The sequence below is a fragment of the Sorex araneus genome, chromosome 2 (genome assembly GCF_027595985.1).
Source record: "Sorex araneus isolate mSorAra2 chromosome 2, mSorAra2.pri, whole genome shotgun sequence".
Lineage (NCBI taxonomy): Eukaryota > Metazoa > Chordata > Mammalia > Eulipotyphla > Soricidae > Sorex > Sorex araneus.
The window spans coordinates 86328031-86350946 of NC_073303.1; the positions used below are offsets into that span (position 1 = coordinate 86328031).

The window sequence follows — 22916 nt, forward strand, 5'->3', positions numbered from 1 at the left end:
GTAATTCATGTTCATAATATTTTGTTCACACTGTCAAGCATTATTACGAATTATTTTTTTTAACCTCAGGTGATGTTGAAAAATTAATTACCTTATTTTCCCATCAGACATGTCTTTAATTCCCAGGTTTTGTTCTAAAATTAGCTTTCTTTTTTCCCCCTTTGTCTCTTGTTCCACATCTGGCTGTGCTCAGGGATCACTCCTAACTGGCTTGGGGGACCAGAACAGGGTACACAGAATCGAACTGGAGTCAGTTGCATGCAAGGCAAAAGCCCTACCTGCTCTGGCCCACCTAATGTTAGCTTTCTTTTTTTTTTTTTTTTCTAATGTTAGCTTTCTTAAGGAGAGATTCTTGAGGCAGATAAATAGTAATATAGTGTTCCTCTTTAGTAATTTTTTATTTACTCCATGGGATTTTACTGGTTACCTCCTGATGATGGAGAAGCATAAAGGGAATATGTGTATCTAAGAGATGATCTTTGTTGTCTAATGTAGATTTGCTCATCTTGTATATTGATGTAACAAATGTAGGTGTAAGCAGATCTGGCAGGTATTAAAATATTTGTCCTGTTGCAGAAGTCCTGTGACTTGTTCGATCAATAAGCCCCTTTTGATAATCTGAATATGCTATGTGACTTTATTGATTAAAATAGGGCTGGAGCAATAGCAGGTGGGGTGCTTGCCTTGCATGTAGGCAACCTGGGTTCAATCTCTGGCATCCCATATGGTCCCCTATGCACTGCCAGGAGTAGTTTATGCGTCCAGAGCCAACAGTAACCCCTGTGTATTACTGGATGTGATCCAAGAAGCAAAATAAATAAATAAAATATATTGTCTTAACAAATTGAATTCAATATATGTACTTCTTACACTTGTAAGGGACTACCAGGATAAAACATTATCGACATGGAAAAGTTAAGCTATAAATAAATTACTATATACTGGACATACATGTCACTGTCACTGTCACTGTCATCCTGTTGCACATCAATTTGCTCGAGCGGGCACCAGTAACGTTTCCATTGTGAGAGTTGTTACTGTTTTTGGCATATCAAATAAATATGCTATGTGTAGCTTGCCAGGCTCTGCTGTGCTGGTGAGATACATATATGAGTCTATCCATATTGCTGGCAAACTACTGTTTCCTGTTTAGAAGAAAACATCTGTTGGTACAGTTTCTTAGGTGAGCAGGACAGAGTTTGACTGTTCAATAAACTATTGGGAGCTTATACTCTCATACTGTGTGAGTGGCATAATGGATTGGAGTTGAGATGAAAAGAAATCTCTGGATTCAAGAAACTCACATAGCCTCATGAGTTAGACCAGCATTTTCCAATCTGTTTCTTGAGCAACACTGGATTGATCCAGAGGTGGCAGGTATTGCCTCTGGTGCTATTGAGGGCTGCTTTCTGTGTGTTTACTTAAAGGGCATAGATATTTTCAAGTGTCACTGAGTAATTTTTCTTTAAAGAGGGCAGTGTTCAGATAGGTTTGGGAATCATTGAGTTGCATGATTGACATAGGAATTTTAAAAGTTGATAATTTTATAATTATGTTTTTCAATCTATTTTTTTCTGTCTTTTGTGACTACTTTGTATGCCAGTACTCAAGCTTGTCATTTTCTCCTTCTGTGAATGTTATTTGTTCGCATACTGTTTCCTGCTCTTCCTTTCACCAGTTGAACTCGTATTTTTACTACAGCTAATTTAAATACTATGCTCAGCATGAATTTTCTGCTTCTTTCCTTCACTGTTATTGTTAGTATTTTCTTAGTCAACTTTGCACTGGGAATGGTGTTAGTCACTGGGCAAACAATAACAAAGTCTCTGCTTTTAGAATAGGTTTTACATGGTTGCAATAGTGTTACTGTTTATGGTTTTGCTTTACAAAGTTTGACCTTCATCTCCACCAAGTGCCCAACACCCTCTCCAGCTATCCTTATGTTACTGCTAGTGTGACTATTCCACCTTCCCACCACTGCATAGTGATCTTGGTTTGCAATCAAGGACTAAAGGTTTATCATCGTTTGATACTGTCTTCTCCATTGTTTTGTTTTTCTGTATACTACAAATGATTCGCTATTTTCCCTCTGACTTATTTGTGTTGTTTAATTATAATTCTTATTTCACATTATTTCTTCCACCTAACTCCTTGTGTATATATCTTATCTCTTTCATAAACCTTAAGTTTATTGAGGGCTGAAATATGTTTATTTTATTTCAATACAGTATGAAACATAATACTTTGTGACTTGAAGATCTTTAGGCAAATTAGAAGTTTTCAGATTACAGAGTGCATATTAGCCAGCTACTGTATCACTGTCATCCCATTGTTCGTCAATTTACTTGAGCAGACACCAGTTATGTCTCTATTATACTCAGCCCTGAGATTTTAGCAGCCTCTCCTTACTTGTCTTTCCCAACGATTGGAGGCTTTTTCAGGGCCAGGGGAATGAGACCTATCATTACTGTTTTTGGCATATTGAATATGCCACGGGTAGCTTGCCAGGCTCTACCGTGCAGGCAGGATACTCTTGGTAGCTTGCCGGGCTCTCCAAGAGGGAGAACCAGGTTATTAGATGTTGCGTGGCCGCATCGTGGCTTAGCTTTACAGTCTCTGGATGCTAGCTGTTGATGGGACAACACAGCGCCGGGGGCAATCTCTGGGTGTGACCACCTAGCCACTGGAAAATGGGGGATCTGGGTGGAAGAGGCCCAGTGCCGATCTGAGCAGCCTTGGAGATCTTGGCCCTGGGTCCTGCACACCTGGGTCCCTCTGCTGGTTTCTTCATGCATGAGGCTCATTTGAACGAACCAGCTTCAGTGCAATTAATATTTCCTGTTTTTAAAATTGGGAGCAAATGAAACCCCATCAAAGCCACCTTTGTAGGAATGAAAAGAAACTTTCAATAAATTTATGTATGACAACATTAGAGAAAATTCAGTAATGTTGAATGTGATAACTATAATAGATCAACTAAAGAACTAATATAACATTAAGTCAGAAGTCATTATTGAGTCTCTGCTAGATGATTGATTCTGGGTTTATAGAAGTTAGCAGAGCGTGTGTTAGAAAGTCTTTTCCCTTACAAAACAGAGTCTTAAATGGAGAGCCTGGAGTAGAAAAACATATATAAAAATATGCAGCTATAAATTGTGATAAATCCCATGAATGAGATGAACAAAGAAATGTAATGGAGAAGATTTCAGCTTGAAAGAATACATTTTACAAGGGCCCTGTGCAGACTTCCAGATACCCCAAAAATTCTGCTATGCCTTTTGCCAGACCTGAACAACTTGGGGCCAAGTTTACCAAGAATTAAACGGCCAAAAGTTAGGTATATGGGAGACAAACCCACAAACCACCTCCAGCTCAGCTATATAAGCTCATTTATTTGCCTTATTTCAGAGACCCACAAATCTCAAAAGAGATCAAAAGATGCAGTTAGGGCCTGTAGCACAGAGGTAGGTGGGAACCCATGACTGAGGGCCCCAGGCTCACTTGGGTCAGGACTTGGCCTCCTCCCCTCAGGTCCCCAGTTTAACAGTAGCTTGGCAGTCACACCCACAGACTGACTCTGGTTCCATGTAATCTCATCAATGGCCAAGACCCAGAGACTATAAACTAAAGCTCTCGGTAGAGAGCACCACAGAATGCTGTGACCCCACACCAGGCTGTCTTCACTGGGACACTTTGGAGGGGGGTGGGTTGTTTCCCTCCCTGCCCCAAGTAGAACCCCAGCAGCTGAAAACCTCCAAAACCCAACCACCACCATGTCCAAGGCCACTCTCCACATGCTCAGATGAGCCTCATCCAAGAGGGCATGAGCCTCACACAAAATGGGATGAACTTCACTAGAGAGCACACCAGCAGGAAAACCCAGATATGCAGGAATGCATGACTGAGACCTCCAAGTCTGATTGGATTGGGACTGGTCCTTCACCCCCCAGGTCCCCAGTTTTCCAGTAGCTTGGCAGTCACACCCACAAACTGTCCCTGGTGCCATGTAATCTCATCAATGGCCAAGGCCCAGAGATTTAAGCTAAAGCTCTCAGAAAGAGAGCGCCACAGAATGCCTTGATCCCTTGCTAGGCTGTCTTCACCGGGGGCACTCGAGGTGGGGTGGGTTGAATTTCCCTCCCTGCCCCAAGCAGAACTTTGGCAGCTGAAAACCTCCAGAACTCTACCACTGCCATGCGTAAGGGCACTCTCTTCACGCTTGGATGAGCCTCACCCAAGACGGGATGAACCTCACCAGAGAGTGGACCAGCAGGAAAATCCAGATATGCGGGAACTCGTGACTGAGATCTCCAGGCCCACTTAAATAAGGATTGGGCTTCCTCCCCCCAGATCCCCAGTTTTACAGTAGCTTGACAGTCACACCCACAAAACCCCTGGTGCCATGTAATCTCATCAATGGCCAAGACCCAGAGACTATAAACTAAAGCTCCCAGAAGAGAATGACACAGAATTTCCTGGACATTACATTCTATCTATAACAAGCAATACAAAACAAATTGTCTAGTATTGCCTTTTCAGCAGGTTTGAGTGGTGGTGAGACTGGTGTCGAAATGTTGAATGTAACTAAAGTAGAGAGAGAGTTTGGGGGGAAATAGTCTGCCACACAGGCAGGGGAAGGGTTGGAACAGTGGGAAGGATACTGGGGATTTTGGTGGTGGAAAGTGTGTACTGGTGAAGGGATGGGTGTTGATGATTACATGACAGGAGTTCAAACATGAAAGCTTTGTAGCTGTATCTCATGGTGAATCAAAAAAAAGGGGGGGGAGAAACAATAATAAAATAATAAAGTTAACATTCAGAATAGAATAAAAAAAAGTAATGTGGAGTTCATGCCCAATTCAATCAGCCTAATCAATGGCTGAATAAGTAGCAGTACTTCTACATTATTTTAAAAAAAGTTATTCATAATATGTTGTGTACAATGTTATAAAGATACATAGGATGTCTCTTATGAAGTCTTCCTGAAACCTTATATGTGTTTCTTTTTTTTTTTCTTTTTGGGCCACACCCGGTGATGCACAGGGGTTACTCCTGGCTTATGCACTCAGGCATTACTCCTGGAAGTGCTTAGCGGGGACCATATGGGATGCTGGGAATCAAACCTCGGTCGGCTGCATGCAAGACAAATGCCTTGCCCACTGTGCTATTGCTCCAGCCCCTGTGTGTTTCTTTTTTGAGGAAACTTCTGTTCATTTCTTCCCCCCAATTTTTAATGGGGTTGGAGGTTTTTTTCTTATACAATTCTACTAGTGTCTTGTATATCCTGGTGGATTGCCCCATAACTGGAAGCATTCTTCATGAGCAGAGGGGAGAAGGCAGATGGAATAGAGAAGGGATCACTAAGATGATGGCTGGAGGAACCAGTTGGGATGGGAGATGTGTGTCGAAAGTAGATAATGAATCAAACATAATGATCTCTCAGTGTCTGTGTTGCAAGCCATAATGCTCCAAAGTAGAGAGAGAGTATGGGGAATATTGTCTGCCATGGAGGCAGGGGGAGGGTGGGAAAGGGGGTGGTATAACAGGGATATTGGTGGTGGGAAATATGCACTGGTGGAGGGATGGGTGTTTGATCATTGTGAGATTGTAACCCAAAAATGAAAGCTTGTAACTGTCTCACAGTGATTCAATAAAAAAAATGCATATTAACCTTCTAGCTTAAGAAAAAAAAAGAAAGAAACCTTAGGGGTGAAGTGTTACAGAGCAGTTGCCTGATTAGAGAGAAGGTAGACCATTTACACTAATATAGGCACTGAGGCACAGAACTGGAAACTGAACCCAGATCTGAGAGGCAAAAACCCTTTTCAAGAACAGTACGTAGCTTACACTGGCAAATACAGTGGCCTGCAGATGAGGGATGCTTGTTGCAGGAGGCTAATGCTGAATGCAAAGGGGGTTGCCAAGATATCTGTGATGTAGATTCTTGATAAGTGAGCCTAGAAGAAAAGAATAGCTACATCAGACGGGGGAATCTTTGAGGCAGATCTTTTCTTTCTTTCCTTTTTTTTTTTGTAAACAGAAGAAGTTCTTTGATGCAGGAGAATGAGTCAGTAGATAAGAGAGGTTATGGCAGGGAGGATGTTGAAAGTTAAAGGGCATGTGAAGTCCTGCAGATGTGGGAATGACTTTCTTTAAGAGAATTGACACATTGTGCTGGGGAGGAAAAGGAGGTTTATAGACTTAATGTTAGTACGACTTGGAAATTATGAAAGAATGGGGTAGTGACTAGGAGGGGTAAGAGCAGCAGGAAAGACAGAAGAATGAAACAGAGTGAAGGATGACAAGTGAGTTACAGGAGTCGTCCATTTTGGGGTGAACGTGAATTTGTGAATTTTTCCAGTCGATGAACAATGGGATGACAGTGCTACAATGCAGTGCTAGGTTCTAGTATATTCTCTCTACTTGTATTTACATACCTGCCAAGGGCAGTTTCTGTGAAGTAAGATGATTGCTTTGAATTTTTTATACAGATATCTTGGTAGACTAGTGTTGCCCCTTGAAATGTCTAAATAGTCGTCTATCTCTGGTATTTCTTTCTCTGACACACCCAGACACAAGCTGAAAAGTTGTTTATGGTTAAGATATTCATATTTATTCGATGATAGGATCACATGTAAGTTTTCAAAGACTTTAATTTATTTAGGCATTTTTAAAAGGAGTGTGGATTTGTCTCCTTATCTTGTGAGATTATTAAAAGGAGGTCATTTCCCTCCAAATTCCTAAGAATGGTGCACACATTCTTTCAATTCCACTCTTCTGACTTTATTCTTTTATGAATGCATTTTGATCCTTTTATCTTGAAATATGTAATACAAATCTAGTCATAGTTCTACATAAAATTATATTGGGAAATCAGACTTATGGATGTGTGCTTTTTATTTGATATTTAATAATGCCCTAAGGCAGGTAATTCAAATTTTTATTAAAGTGAAATGATTTGACAGTCAGACTTTGAATTTAATGCATGAATGTTTCATTTAAGCTCTTGGAACTGAAAAGGGGAATTTTTTTCTGGTAGTTCTCTAAAATTGTTTAAAATAATTCAGATTTATTTTAGCTATGTTTTACTAAAATAACTTTAATTTTGGACTTAAAATGACATTTATTTTGCATGACATGTCTAGACATCTGGAGGGCTTTGATAACTAAGACTTATTGCACCAATGAATAATCTGTGACTTTTTAATATTACCATTTGAGAAGTATGAACCGTGGTTTGGTACTTGTTTTAAAAATTAGCATATTACTCAGCCAGGTGCTGAAAAATCTTTAGTTCAGCAGTGCTAGTTCAGACTTCAGCACCAATTGACATCAACTAATCCCTTAACAAATTTCCTTTATTAAGTAAGAGAAACGAGTCTTATTAATAAGAAACTAAAACTAAACTTTCAGTTCAGTTTACCTGTTGCCCTTGGTATAATTTACTGGTCCTTATCTTCTAAGAAACGATTTATTTATTTGTTTCATTAAGTATTGACTCATTTTTAAAGGCTATTCTCACTGCTCATATATCTATTTCCTCAATGGATCAAAATTATTAAATTTTATACATGCTAACATGTTTAATTTATTGTAATTATTTTTTAAATAAAATCCAATGCCAAAAATAGTTTTACTATTTAAAATTTTTAAGGAGTATAGGTATGCCTCAAATAAATTAGAAAAAAGGGGAAAAGGGATTATTTATAGCAAACATCTCTAAATAATCCTTTTGTCAAATTTGCCATTATTTTTATTTCTGGGTCTTTGAAGTTATTCTTCACTGTGATAAGTTCTTCCCCATATATACTTTGCAATTAATAATGTCTTCTTAACTTCAGTAAAGTTATAGCTAGCATCAATTTCTTATCAGCCTTCTTTTATGAACTAAAAGAGTTATAGGTTAGAAGAGAATAAGGTATTAAAGAAAAAGAGAGGGCTATATGTGAAAAGGGAAAATGCCAAGTCTGAATGACCAAGTAGGTAAAAGCTATTATCCTTCCAGTATAAATGCAAAGCTCAAAGTCATATTTTCAGTCAATAGAACTTGGACTCTCCTCACTCTAATAATTTAACATGATGCACAGCATTAGAGTGAGAATTGAAAGCTCAATGGATATAGCTGTTTTCTATTTACTGTATCACGTAGAATTTCCTGAAAATAGAATGGATTTCCTAAAGGATTTCAGAATGATTTTAGGATGCTCAACCTATCTATCATATTTTGATTATGTGATATAAAAATGGTTATTAACCTAAGAATGAAAAATATCAACACGGAAGAGGTATTTCTTCAGGGTTACTGAATGAGGAAAATAATCCCTATTTTTAAAATGTCTTGCTTTCCACTTTATGTTTTACAAGTGTTAATTTATTGTGCACAAAAATTATTGAATGATTTTGTTTATTTCTCCCCTTCATGAAATAAAACAATATTGTATTTGCTTAGAAAAAAGAATGTCTTACAACTGTTGGTAAACTTGTATGTTGAACATAAATATATTTTGATACCCTGAGAAATTTATGATTTTAAACTTATATACTTTTTATAAAAAAAACCCATGGAGACTAGATTATTTCATCTAAATATGTTATACTCTGTGGTTTACTCCAGGAGGCTCATTTTTGGTACATTACTTAAATCAGTCTATTTGCTTTATATCTTCAGTTTGAGACTAAGAAATCCTTATTAATAACTAGTCATTTGAATTTCTTCCTTACTTGTCTATTTTTGTATCTGTAATTTTTCTTTTCCTTAATCTCCTTCAGTTTCCCAGAGTTGGTGATACCATAACCCCTCATTCCCCCAGGGCATTGAAACTCCCCAGAGCAATAGTAGCTACAGGTACACCTAGGGACCCCTTAGGGTTTTCCACTTATAGAAGGTAGGTTTCCAGGTGACACCAAGTGATTTTTTTTTCTTTCCCTGAAAAGGGGCCAGTAGGCCAAATAAGTTTGGGGACATATGCTCTAGAATAAAGATTGTTGAGGTAGAACTATGAAAGTCCCAAACCCAGAAGCTTCTTTCAGGTGCCTATTGACTGCGGAGGGTGGGGTGGGGGACCCTTTATAGCTCTGCCATAAGACACATCTGCATTACAGTGTCTTTTATCACTATGTACGGATTAGGATTACCTGCTCTTTTTTTCTTTAAGTTTTTTTTTTCCTTTTTGGGTCACACCTGGAAATGCACAGGGGTTACTCCTGGCTCTGCACTGAGGAATTACTCCTGGCAGTGCTGGGGGGGACCATATGGGATGCTGTGAATCGAACAAGGGTCAGCCGCGTGCAAGGCAAATGCCCTACCTGCTGTACTATCACTCCAGCCCTACCTGCTCATTTTTATTCCTCAAATATAGGTCTTTTAGGTTTAAGAATTAAGTATCCAATGTCTGTGTGGCTTTTCTTTGTGGTTCTTTTGAGTTCTTTCGGGTTTCTAAGGACATCTCAAACTTGGTATATGTACAATATTGAATTGATGACGTATCTTTGCAAAACCTGGCGTTTTCAATTTTCTTAGAAACCTGAGTCATACTTGACACCTCTTTTCTTCACCTCACTTCACATTTCTACTATTTCATCCAGCTCTGCAGATTTGCTTTCTGAAACCTCCAGCTCCATCTGCGTGTCTCCTTTTCCTTTCTATTATAAATCCCCCCAAATAGCATCATCACTACATGCACTGCTACAAGAACCATCCCTCTATTTGTATCACAGGATTATTGAAGGTTTATTAAGTAAAAAACATGGGTGTTAGTGTTGAAAATGGATGAAAAGCATTGGGTTTTTTTATTTTTGTTTTTTTTGTTTTTTCGGGTCACACCCGGTGATACACAGGGGTTACTCCTGGCTCATGCACTCAGGAATTACTTCTGGCAGTGCTCGGGGGAGAACCATAATGGATGCTGGGAATGGAACCTAGGTTGGCTGCGTGCAAGGCAAATGCCCTACCTGCTGTGCTATCGCTCCAGCCCCGAAAATGGACATAAAGCATTGAAATGTGTTTGTGTTGATTTTGATGGTCTCTCTTCAGAATGTATCAAATGTTGAGAAGAATTTGGAACCTTGACTGAGCTTGCGCTATAGGAAAGAGTGACATAACTCATTAGCAGCATCTGACATTGAAGATTGTTGGTGGTGGTTTGTGAGTTTATTTTGGTCATCCATAATGAATGGAGTTTTATTGGAATCTGATTTTAAATGTCCTACCTGTGAAAGTACAAAGTCTTTTGAAAATGGGCTTTGGAAAATTTATCTGTATAGATCCACCTAGACAGGTACTAGGTGTTAGCTGTTATGGAAGTACAGAAAATGATATAATGACTAAAGCCCCATGATTCATTTTTTTAAAAAATATCTTGATTTTATTATGCATTAGGCTCTGATTAAAATCAATAATTTTAGCATTTTATTAAATCTGACATCTCAGCATGGAAATGAAATGTCATGAGGAGGAAAGGACTGACATGACAGTGCAGATTCATTTACCCCAGATCTTCATATTAATGAAAACCATCTCTTGAAGGAGAGAATAGGGTAAATTAGAGTAGAAATTTTGTAGGGAAGTGAAGCTAAAAGGATCCTCACAGCAATAAGAAACTCTTCAATATTTTAAATCAGATGCCATACACAAAAATATTTATTTAACCATACTGGTCCTGAAAATATTTCTGTCTTAATACAGATAGGTTTTGATTGCTTCAGTTTTAAATAAACAAATATTCTAATTGAAACTTTTTTTGGATAAAAAAGCTAAGGTAGTCTAGAGAGTGGGCAATATTTTGGACAGGATTTGGAATGCTTATCGATAACAGTCATATTTAATCAAAATGTTTGTGAGTAGGTAACATGTTTTTAAAATAAATTAATTGTTAAAATAATAAAAACACATCAATTTTGTATGTGGTTGTTTTCCATTACAGTGCTTTTAAAAAACCCCTTTAAAAATCTCTGAGTTCTTGTATGTTTAGTGGTTAGATATTCATAAAAATTGTGGGGGGTTATCCATAGAAATTATTTTCAGAAACTCCTTATAACAGAATTGAATTGATTTTCAAAAATTATTTAGTCATCTGCTTAAAGAGAACTTTTCCCCAAATGGTTATTCACCACATCTAGAAACAAGCAAGTAAACACTTGCAGTCTGTAAGCATCTACTGTCGAGTATTTTCACACTTATAATTAAAAAAAAAGCCTTAGGAAATATTATGCTCATAAAGTATTAAATGTTTAACTGTTTAGAATGGCATCTTCTAGCAATTCTTCTATAATTTAAATTTAAAGCAGTTCTTCTATAGTTTACCACTAAATATATATCTTATTAATGTAATTGCTTATATTCAAATTATTTCAAGATTCATATTCTTTCACTGTTTCTAATATGTAAGAATTTTTAAAACATTGATGTTGTGAAGCAATAACAATTATATTTTTCTCAAATATAATTGTTCAATCTAATTTTAATATTGATACAACAAACAGTTTTCTAATGGTATTTTTTAAAAGAATTATGTTTAGTCATTTAGTGGGTTCAAGCCATGAGAAATAGAAAATTGTAAATAAAAATAGCAATATTATTTATTTTTTAAATTTGTAATTTATGAAATATTTTTATACCTGTTATATTTCCATAAAAAATAATGCAAAACCCAAATTTACTTATAATTAGACACAATAAAAAACTTTTCTCATTATATTAGTGGCCCAAATTCCTATTTAACTTAATTTCATTGACTCTGATTTCTAGACTAAAAGCACTATGCTTCAACTAGTGAAAAATGTATAATATGAGCATTCAATTAAGGAGTAATTAGATACTCAATCACCCTTACAACACATGGGGATTAAGAAAGAAGGAAGAAAAATGTGACTCACTGTAGTGTACAAAATAGTTTTGTTAATTAGTTTAGTGCTAATTGAGATTGAGAAAGTGTCAGATTATTATAGCTTTACTTCTCAATGACTTTAAAACATAAATTTAATGCCTTATGATATTTTGATGTAGAATAACATAGAAATTCGTAAGCATCTGACTTTCCTAGAGTCTTTTTTCTTTTTTCTTTTGGGATCCCTAACTTGTATTGAAGCTTGGGGCAATACCAGTGATAATTGCCATGCTAGTCTGATAACACAGTGCTAGTATTTGGTGATGCAGTACATCTTGGCACCCATGGTGTTTGTATGCATTAGGGCCACTCTGGGAGTGCTCCGTGACCACCAGGCCACACCTGGAGGGGTTCACTAATCCATATGATTCCAAGAAGTGAATTCAAAGTCATTTGCATGTAAGACATGAGCTCCAGCCCTTTGAACTATAGCCTCAGTGATACCTAGAGTTTCAATTAGAATTTATTCTTTCTAAGTTATGCATATTAGTGAGTGATGGGAAGGGGAAAAAAGAATGTTTTCTTATATTTTAATACTGTGTATTTTAACTCACTCACTGAATTCCTGTGAAGCATATATTTTATTTTTATTTTAGAGATACCCGAAACTGAGTCTGAAAGAGGTTAAGTAACTTGTTCAGGATCACAGCCAGTAAAGTGCAAAGCCAGCATTTAAACACAGAGAGAAGTAACTGCAAACTCTGAGCTTTTTCTACTAGAATATACTTCAAAAAAAATGGAAAATTGTGGCAAGAGTTACCTTTGATTTCTTTCTCCTTTTATACTTTGTTCCCATTTTTCTATATATAGAGTGGCAAAAAAGATGAACAATACAGAAAACAATGAAGAAGAAAATATCTCTCAGATATGCTGTTTAGTGACAGTCCTCTTCAATACTCTTCTGGTGGTCATATATAATTCTTTCAGTTAGACTAGAGGATCATTTTATTGAAATGATTAGAATAAATAATTAAAGAGAAAGTAAGAAAGTCAGAGTCTAAGGAAGAAAAATCTTGCTAAATAGACTTTCATTTGGATTGCATTGAGTGTAGATGTAATTTCAAGACAAATGGTATCTTCATTGATCCTATCAATAATGCATAGAGAGATTTTTGTTTATTAACATTTTCTGTGTCTCTTATACTTTGGATAGTCCTCTTTTCTCACTAGTTTTACTACTGAAAGCACATTTGAACTCTGGAGAGTACAACTGGATGTGCAATATGGCACCTTCACTTCCTTTTAGTAGCTGGAGAAATAACTGGTCTTTATTGTTTTTCCCTCCATGAGGTGGAGGGAAATGACCATTAAGAGTCATGTCTTCTAGAGTGGTTTAGAGGATTGACTGTAATATGGTAAAATGCATTATGTGATGTTTAGCAGGTCAGCGTTCGATAAATGTAAGCTGTCTCAGTTGCTGTTGCTATTTTTGTTTTTTTTGTTTGTTTGTTTTGGGTCATTCACCTGGCAATACTCCTGGCAAGGCTCAGGGAACCATATAGGATGTTGAGATCGAAACTAGGTTGACAACATGCAAAGGATGCACCCTCCCTGCTGTATTATTGTTCCAGCTCCTATTGTTACTAACTTCAATTGGCGATATTTCCATTTTATATTTATGCAGGTTGATATTTTACTTTTTCCTCTTTTCCCATTCCCTCTCTTTTGATAAGATGACCAGTGTCACGTACATATTTGGTTGTGGTGCTTACACATTTATTTTAGGTCGTAGCACTGTTGTCCTGTTGTTCATCGATTTGCTCTAGCAGGCACCAGTAAAGTCTCCATTGTGAGACTTGTTATTACTGTTTTTGGCATATTGAATATTCCAGGGTTAGCTTGCCAGGCTCTGCCATGCAGGTCGGATATTCTCGGTAGCTTGCTGGGCTCTCTGAGAGGGATGGAGGATTCAAACCCGGGTTGGCCTTGTACAAGGCAAACGCCCTACCTAAGTAAAAAATCTAAGTGTGATCAGACAGGATCTTCACTGAAGAAATTTACAGCATAGTAGTTGGGATAAATCGGGTACTCACCTACTTCTGAATCAAAGCCATATGAGAAATCTGCTCTGGAAAAGCATCCTAGAGAAGAGCCCATTCTAAAAGTGGAGTCTTCATGCCCAGCATATCATTGTTTCTTAAGAGACTATTACTTTAGAGATTTTACATGGACTTATCTAACAGATGCACATTAGGGGATTATCAGTTTGCTGAGCTAGACTCACTAGACAGGGACAAGCCCTGTGACCTGCAGTGGCCTCAGAGATAGAACATGTGATTATATGTGCTTTTTAAATTTTTGATAGTTTTTCCAGAAGTCTTCCCTAGGATATTTTAATTTGTAGTTATTCTCTAGGGTCTATTCATAGAAGGGGATGTAAGGATTAAAAATGCATAAAAGATAGCATGTATTATAATTATACTGAAATCACTGACAATTTAGAAGAGTTCTTAGGATATGGCTGTACTTTATGATAAGATTTCATTATGAACAGTGATCTTTGGATAGTGGGTTATTTCTTTTTGTACTTAAGCTTTCTTAGGCCAGATGGGTAGATGATGGATGATATTTGGAAGAAGTTCCTAAAGGAAAAGTAGTCTGATAGGATTTGCATTTCAGAGTTCACTAAATTCTTTCATCAAAAATCAGTAATTATTTTTTTTAAAGATGCTGTTTCTCTAAGTTTTTTTTTAACCAAAAAACTTCTGCTGATTGCTAAGTAACATAGCTATTGTAAAAACGTTAAAAAAAATCTCAAATATTTAAAAAGGAACTCTTGTATCATATGGTGATAATCATTGAATGTAGACAACTGGGGAAAGATATTGAGTCACACCTGTCAATCCTCGTGGGCACTGAGTCATAGCTGGCTTACTCCTGCCTCTGTGCTCCAGGGTTACTTCTGGTAGTGTTCGGGGGACCATATGGCTGGGGATCAAATCCAGGTCGGCCATGTACAAAGTAGGCATCCTAATCACTATACTATTTTTTTCTGGTCTCTGAACGTAATTTACTCTCACCACAAATTGCTTTATAATAACAAGGAAGGGATTGGGGGTGAGGTATGGTGTCCCAAGTGTACAAGTGGTGTACAGGGCAGGCCCCAAGGGCCACTCCCAGAAATTCTTCACGAGTGGGCAGCAGTTCAGTGTGAGGGCCAGAGTGTCCATTACTGCTCAGATCCTTCATTGCTGGAGATCCCCTGGTTTACCCTGTGAACTGAAGAAACCTCAAGAGCTACACATGGCAGTACTCAAGTGACCATATTGAACGAGGGCCAGCTACATGCAAGACGCGTGCCTTCAATCCGTACTATCTCTTTAGCTCAGGAATGGAAGTTTTAAATTGTATATGCCTATAAAGATAGAAAAAAGCGAAACAGAATACATTAGCGACATTTTTTTTTGAAAACTCAAAGCAGATAGTAGTGTGGTAACGGATTTAGCAGATTTGGGCAAAGCCTCTTTATGTGACAGAATCTTCCAAATACCCAGGAATAGGTGGCAGTAGAGATCTCTAAATTGGAGTGAAAAGAGACCAAAATAATCTGTACTGGCTAAAAACTGTTTAGAAGCACTTATATCTCCAGATTCTCTGCCCATATTTGATGGATGCCTAGAAATACTTGCCCTTAGAAGATGATGAAGAATCTATTAGAACAAGGGATCATTAAAACTAAATTAATTTGGCTGAAAATAAGATTATTGATAATATGATTTCTACATCCTGTTTACATTCTCTTCAACTCAGCCTCCAATATAAAGGCAGAAAAGCATCTATTCTCGATAGGACTAGAAGAATCTTTCTGGGATTTTGAAAAATCCTGGAACTTGTTTCTTAGAGTGTGGTTGTGATGGGTAACTTCACCCCATATGTGCAGAACCTGTATTCCTATTTTCTTGCAGTGGCTGTTCCCTGTTTTAGTTTAAGCGGTAGGGGAGATTTGAAGAAAGCCTGCAACAGGGAAGAGCCCAAAAGAAAGAGAGGAAGAGAAAGTGTGAGAAATAAATATTTATGAAGAGGAAAACTTCAAAAAAGTAATCATATTTTGAGAGAGCTAAAGAAAGAAATTGTAACCCATGAAATAGAAATGGGATGCTGTTCTTATTCAGTATTCAATTTCCCCAGAAATATTAAAAAACAAGAGCTTTTGGAAATTGAAAAACATGGTAGCAGAAATGAAAAATTTTATAGCAGTGACAGGAAACAGAATTGAAGAAATTTCTTAGAAAGTAGAGCAAAATTGGGAGAAAAATAAAATTAAAGAAATTGGAGAACTACTTGTGATGGTCTATTATACAAATAATAGAAAAATATGAAAGGAGTGTATGTATGAGTATATATGTGTGTGTGTGAGAGAGAGATGGGGGAGAGAGAGACAGAGATAGATAGATAGATAGATAGATAGATAGATAGATAGATAGATAGATAGAGGGAGGAGAAGAAAACCAGCAACAAAATTGTTCTAAATATTTTCTAGGAATTCATGGATATTAGCAGAAAATTTGAAAGGAACCACTAAATTTCCAGTCCAGTAGAAGAAAATGCACCCAAATCATGAGAATATTATTGTAAGATCTCTGATCATTACGGTAGAAATTACAGGAAGCAAACAAGAAAAAACAGACAAAATCAAAGAAGCTGGAAATGAAACTGAGGGTTCTCAGCAGCAATCCTGCCATCTCCGAGTCAATGAAGTCTGACCTTCAGAATACCGAGAGTAAATGACAACCTACCCAGAACTCCTTACCCACTTCGAACTTTCAGTAGTCACTTAGGGATGGAAAATTTGCTTCTCAGATAATACTGGAAGATATGCTTCAGCAAAATGGAAGAAAAACAAAGCAAGGAAAGCAAACATGGAATTCAGGAAATAAGCTCTAAGAAAAGAAAAAGTCAAAGGAGAATCTCAGAAAACTGGTGAATTGGGGTCAAAGGGACAGTCCAGATATGAGCTGCTGAAAAATTGATAGAAGAATTTCTTGTGGTGGGGAAGAACTTGAAAGAATTCATGATATGTTTTAATTTACTGAAATGATATTTAGGCCTTTGATAAGTAGTTAGAAATTAGTAGAAAATTTTGGAGGTAAAACTGTTCACTTCAGAAAAACATTATTGCTTGACAGAAAAATCAGTGATACATTAATGCAGATAGATCATTTCTAATTTGAACAATATTTGCATCATCACCATCATAGAAACTGAATATTTATCTGGTGAAATAACCATTTTGGGAAGGTGGAATGAAGGGAAGGATGTATGTGTGCATGGGTGGAGGTAGAATGGATAGGAGAAAAGAGAATCAAATTTTTGTTCTCCATACAGAAAAGTAACATAACACTAAAACAAAAGTTAAAGGTAGTAAGCCAGTAATTATACTTAAAAACTCTGAAAGGTTATGATATAGATCCATGGTGTTAATAAAATAATCAACAAAAAATCTTGAGAAGGAACTCATGGCATTTGAGAGTTTTAGAACCTTTGCGTTGTGTAACTCTTTAAACCATAGCTTTGTAAATTTTGATACAAAGAATAAAAATGAAAAACTACTTTCTGTACTTTCTAGTATATGCACTTACACACTAAACATGCCTTTTCTTGGAGCATTTGCATTGGGCTAAATATTTTGCTGGACCTAGTAAGTAATACAGATGAGACAGAGTATATATTTATCCCATGAAAATTCACTCTGAAATGCTGAAAAGTAAATTTCGAACATGCTATGGAAAATGTTTGGTTCCAATGTAGTTTAATTTCAGCTAGTGATATATGTGTAAAATCAGCCAAAAATATTGCTAGTTTTTCAGTTATGTTCTTGGGGGATACTATTGTCACATTATATGTGCTGTCACATTACATTTTCACACAGACCCTATGAAGTAGGTGTTAGTATCCTAGACTCTGAAAGAGTAATTAGATTGTTTAAAATCATACACTGAATTGATGACAGATTTAAAATAGTATCTTCCCGACTCCAATCTATCCCAGATTGTGATTAATTGAAATATTTTCCTCCCAGGAAATCTGATATCTAAATAAGAGTAGTTGTCCAACTGTTCAAAATGACTAAATAAAAACAATTGTTCATCTCTAGGGGGAATTGATAGAAAAATCATCTTTAGCGAGCCTTGATATTGGGAAGTGACATTTTCTTTGAAAAACATATGTAGAAAAGTTCAGTAAGCATAAGGCATTAGTATCTGCTAGGAGGGAGATACTAATTTTAGCAGAGTACCTGGACTGGAGCAATAGCACAGCAGGTAAGGCATTTGCCTTGCATGTGGCTGACCTGGGTTCAATTCCTCCATCACTCTCGGAGAGACCGGCAAGCTACCGAGAGTATACTGCCCGCACGGCAGAGCCTGGCAAGCTACCTGTGGTGTATTCGATATACCAAAAACAGTAACAACAAGTCTTACAATGGAGACATTATACTGGTACCCGATCGATAAAATATGGGATGACAGTGTGACAGTGCTACAGTGCTACCTGAATTTCCCACCAGAGCTGATCCTCAGGTAAATCAGGGTTCATTCGACATGCATCGAGGACACTTTAACTCAAGTCCTGTGGCTTCAAAAGTGAACAAGTCCCCAGGGAGCAAATGGACAAGTCCCTATGTCTTTGCATTATGGGTGCATGTTCAATTGTAAAAGCCCTTTAAGTTTAAATAGTCTCAGATTTAATATATTTTTTAACAGTGTATCTGCTTAACCATCTCTGTTTAATTGGTGTTTTGGATCTGATACATTTGGGAAGGTTAAATATGTCTTTTTAAAAAATACCTCATAAACTTGAAACACAGGCATCTAGACCAGCTTTTACTTCTATATTCTGCATATGGTTCTTTACAGTGTTTATTAAATCAGGTAATAACTATGCACCTAAATTTGGACAAATCTGAATATGATAGATTTCTTTTAGATATTTACAGTGAAAATTAACATTAGAGACTGAGATGGTTTTGTATGAAAGAACCATATTTTCCTTTTTTGTTAGTTTTTTAGGGCCACTCCTGGTGGTGCTTAGGGTAAATTTAGGACGCCAGGGATTGAACACAGGTTGGCCGCATTCGAGGCAAGCCCCCTACTTGCTGTACTATCTCTCTGTCCTGCACTGTAGCACTGTCATCCCATTGCTCATTGATTTGCTAGAGCAGGCACCAGTAATGTCTCCATTGTGAGACTGGTTGTTAATGTTTTTGGCATATTGAATACACCACGGGTAGTTTGCCAGGCTCTTCTATGAGGGCGGGATACTCTCAGTAGCTTGCCGGGCTCGCTGAGAGGAATGGAGGAATCAAACCGGGAACGGCCACGTGTGAGGCAAACACCATACCCACTGTGCTCCAACCCACTAAGAACCATATTTTACTAATTCTAATTGCCACATTTTTTCCTCCCAAGGATTCTTGTCTAACAGGACAAGAAACTAGAAACTCAATACAATGGCCCAAGATGCACTGTTGCTCTGACCCTTCGGTGTTGGGGATTACCTCAGTCACCTTGGCAGTGGTTTAAGGACTTCCAGGGCCAAATCTGAGGATGCTCATGGAATTTCAGACTGCACCTGTCAGTTATCTGGAGATCATGTGCTGCTGGCAGCAAATTATGGTCAGGCATTTGCAAGATATATACTCTACCCCTTGTACCCTCTGCTTCCAGTTTTATCATTTATATTATCAGTCATTTTCATGTCAACCACTGATTTATAATTTATAGGTTCTTAAATATATGGATTTTAAATATATGCATAAACAATGATCTAATTTTGAAATAATGTCTTTGAGGCATAATATTAAAAGATTTGGGGCCAGAGTGATAGTTTAGAAATTTAGATGCTTGCCTTGCATGTAACTGACCCTTGTTTGACCTGTGCCCCACATATAGTGCCCCAAATATTTAGTTATTCCCTGAGCACAGAGCCTGGAGTAACCTGGAAGACTGTTTCGTGAGCGGAGAGAAGGCAGATGGAATAGAAAAGGGATCACTAGGAAAATGATGACTAGAGGAACCAGTGGGATGGGAGATGCATGCCGAAAGTAGATAATGGACCAAACATGATGACCTCTCATTGTCTGTGTTGCAAGCCATAATGCCCAAAAGTAGAGAGAGAGTATGGGGAATATTGTCTGCCATGGAGGCAGGGGGAGAGTGGGAAAGGGGCGGGGTATACCAGGGATATTGGTGATGGGGAATGTGCACTGGTGGACGGATGGGTGTTTGATCACTGTGTGATTATAACCCAAACATGAAAGCTTGTTGCTATCTCACCGTAATTCAGTAAAATTAATTAAAAAAAGTTACAAACTGTTATAGAGAACTGTGCTGTGTCAGTAACATAATTCACTCATTCTTTTTGCCTAAAGGAAGAAGACAATGGTCCTACAGTGCCCTTCAATGAGTAATGGAAACTTTGAGTGCAACTTTATTTTTCTCAAAACCTGCATTGTCGTCATCACATTCAGCTCTGATGGACTTCTGTGACAGTTGCCTGTACATATGCTCTAATGAAATATTAGAAATGGCTGTATATACAGAGAAAACCCTGTACTATATGTCTACATTATTACTGCTAGTATTCATACTTTTGCCATTCTGTGATTGCTTATGTGCAGATGAAATTAAACTAGTTTTCAGCATCATTCATGTGAATATATATAATATATTGATATTAAGTCATGAAAATATATTCCCAATATTAGCAGTTCTTCATTTCTTGTCTCATTTGGAGAATAGTTTTATCATTGATGTTAAAATTAAGAGTTTTGATCAATAAGAGTATACAGCTTCAAAATGTTATGTGAAGAACTTGTAAAAATCACATCGCATTATTTTTGACATTTGTATACAATTAATTTCAGAATAATTTGCTATTGTAGGAAATGATTTGGGAGTTAGTGCATGAAGATTAGACCTTGTAATTTTCTTAGTTAAATAGTTTCATCAAGTATGTGAACCTAATTATTTGATGTAATTGTGATTTCTTGGAGATCAAGAATAGTATAGGAAATGAATAACATAGAAAAGAAAATGGGTGGGTACAACAGACTAGGAATTACTTTATTTTTCATGGAAAGAATTAGAAATTAGCATCCAATAATAAAGAGTTGTACATTTTCTAAGTCTAAAATATTTTATTCTGTGGATTCCGCTACTTGGGTATATTGAGACATTTCTTTTTAAGATGACCAGTATCTTTATTTAAGTTTTATTGGCAAGTCTTAGCTTCACTTTAGGTACATCTCTATGTGACTGAGAGGAAATGTAACGTGATTGACATAAGACAAAAAATAAAGACTGTTGTTGTTTTTATTGATTGTAAAGCAAATGAGTTCCAAAACAGGGGTCCTATTGTGAAGAATTTTGTGATGTAAATAACCTATTAGCAATAAAGATAATGCAGGTGGAATAAGTATGTTTCAGGGATGTGGGATGTGTTCAGTAGGACTGAAATAATGAAAGTGTTCAATGCAAATATTCCAATTATCTAGGCAGACAAAAGTGAAGGCAGTTCCTGAGTACTGGAATGGGGAAGAAGAGGAAGTACTACCCTGTCCTCTAGTGAAAAAGTGGCTTGTGCAGGCCTTGATGTGTCTGTTGACCATGGACCACAGCAGCAGCAGGCGGGGCGCCTGGGAAGCAGAGAAACTCCCTCTTGGTATTTTCACATGCACAAATAAAGAAGTGGGGAAGTATGTTTTTAAAAATGGTGACATGTCAATAATTTTCTGGACTCAAACTGATCCTTCTATCTGCCAAATGTTGCAAACGACAGAACTCGGAAGCCTGTCGCCAGGGAGAGGCTGACGTGTAGCACTGCTCTGCCCTACTGGGGGACCCTGAGCTCAGGCCAGGGGACAGCCACCCACAGGCACCAGCCTCGACTCCCTACAGGACTGCTGGGGTGGCAGCCAGAGAACAGTTCGGGACGGAACTTCTGATGCTTCTCATGGGCTCCAAGCATCAGACTCTGAAAAGTGAAAAGTGAACATGAAAAAAATGAATTCAAATGACTCCAGTGAATCCAAACAATTCAAATAAACTCAAATGACTGACATACTGTGGGTAGGTGCTTGCATTGCACATGGTGGACTAGGGTCTGATCCCCAGCACCCCAGATGGACTCCTGAGACTTGCCAGAAGTGATCCCTGATGCAGAGGCAGATGTAAAACCTGAACCCTGCTGGGTTTGGCCCCCAAACAAAAATAATTAAAGCTTCTTCTCTCTCTTTTTTCCCCTCTCTCTGTCTTCCTCCCTTCTCCCCTCCCCTCCCCTCCCCTCCCCTTCCCTCATCCTCCCTCCCTCCCTCTCTCCCTTCCTTTCTTTCTTCCTATTTCTCCCCCCCTATACATAACAGTGCTCAGGGCTTACTCCACATATACACATATGGCATGAGGGATCAAACGAGGGTGGGCAGTTTGCAAGGCAAGGACCTAAATCCCCATACTATCTTTCAGATCCTATTTGGTATTTTCTGAGTAAAAAAAGGTGGAATTTTAATTTGTTGTTTCTGATGTCTATTCTCAAGACTGTGTGGTAGCTTAATATTATAGTGTTCCTTGAAAAGAATAATATATTAAACAATATTAAAAGCAGAAATAGCTGATCTTTGATCTGTTCTATTTCTTGGTAGGTGAGAAAGAAAAGTAAAAGATCTGTAATGGAAATTGATGCGGGAGTTTTCCAAAATGCAATGTGGGGTGTGTGTGCGTGCGTGCGTGTGTGTGTGTGTGTGTGTGTGTGTGTGTGTGTGTGTGTAGGTGAGGGGGGGATATGGGAGAGTTGGCTAGGGAGAAATTATTAATTTGGAGTGGATTTTGTTTACCTAATACAGGGAAAAAAGGACAACAACCAGATGCTTTTCCACACACTTCACACATATCTGAGTGCTTCTGGTTCATGTTATTCAAGGTGCCTGATAAGGTATAAAGTGGTATATTCTTAAATTTGCCAGTATAAAATATAATTTGAGTCTCCTTTTTTTCTTCATTAGTCAATCTAGTAAAGACTTGCCAATATTGATTCTTC

The 22916-nt window shown here is 37.5% G+C and overlaps 1 protein-coding gene across 1 annotated transcript in view; it reads left to right on the forward strand.

The window, feature by feature from the left end:
* Positions 1-21199, forward strand: part of CA8 (carbonic anhydrase 8) — a 108026-nt gene extending 86827 nt beyond the window's left edge. Inside the window, exon 9 of the mRNA XM_004602432.2 lies at positions 20254-21199. The gene's annotated coding sequence lies outside the window, so the exon portion shown is untranslated. The remainder of the gene's footprint in view (positions 1-20253) is intronic.
* The last annotated feature ends 1717 nt before the right edge of the window (positions 21200-22916 follow it).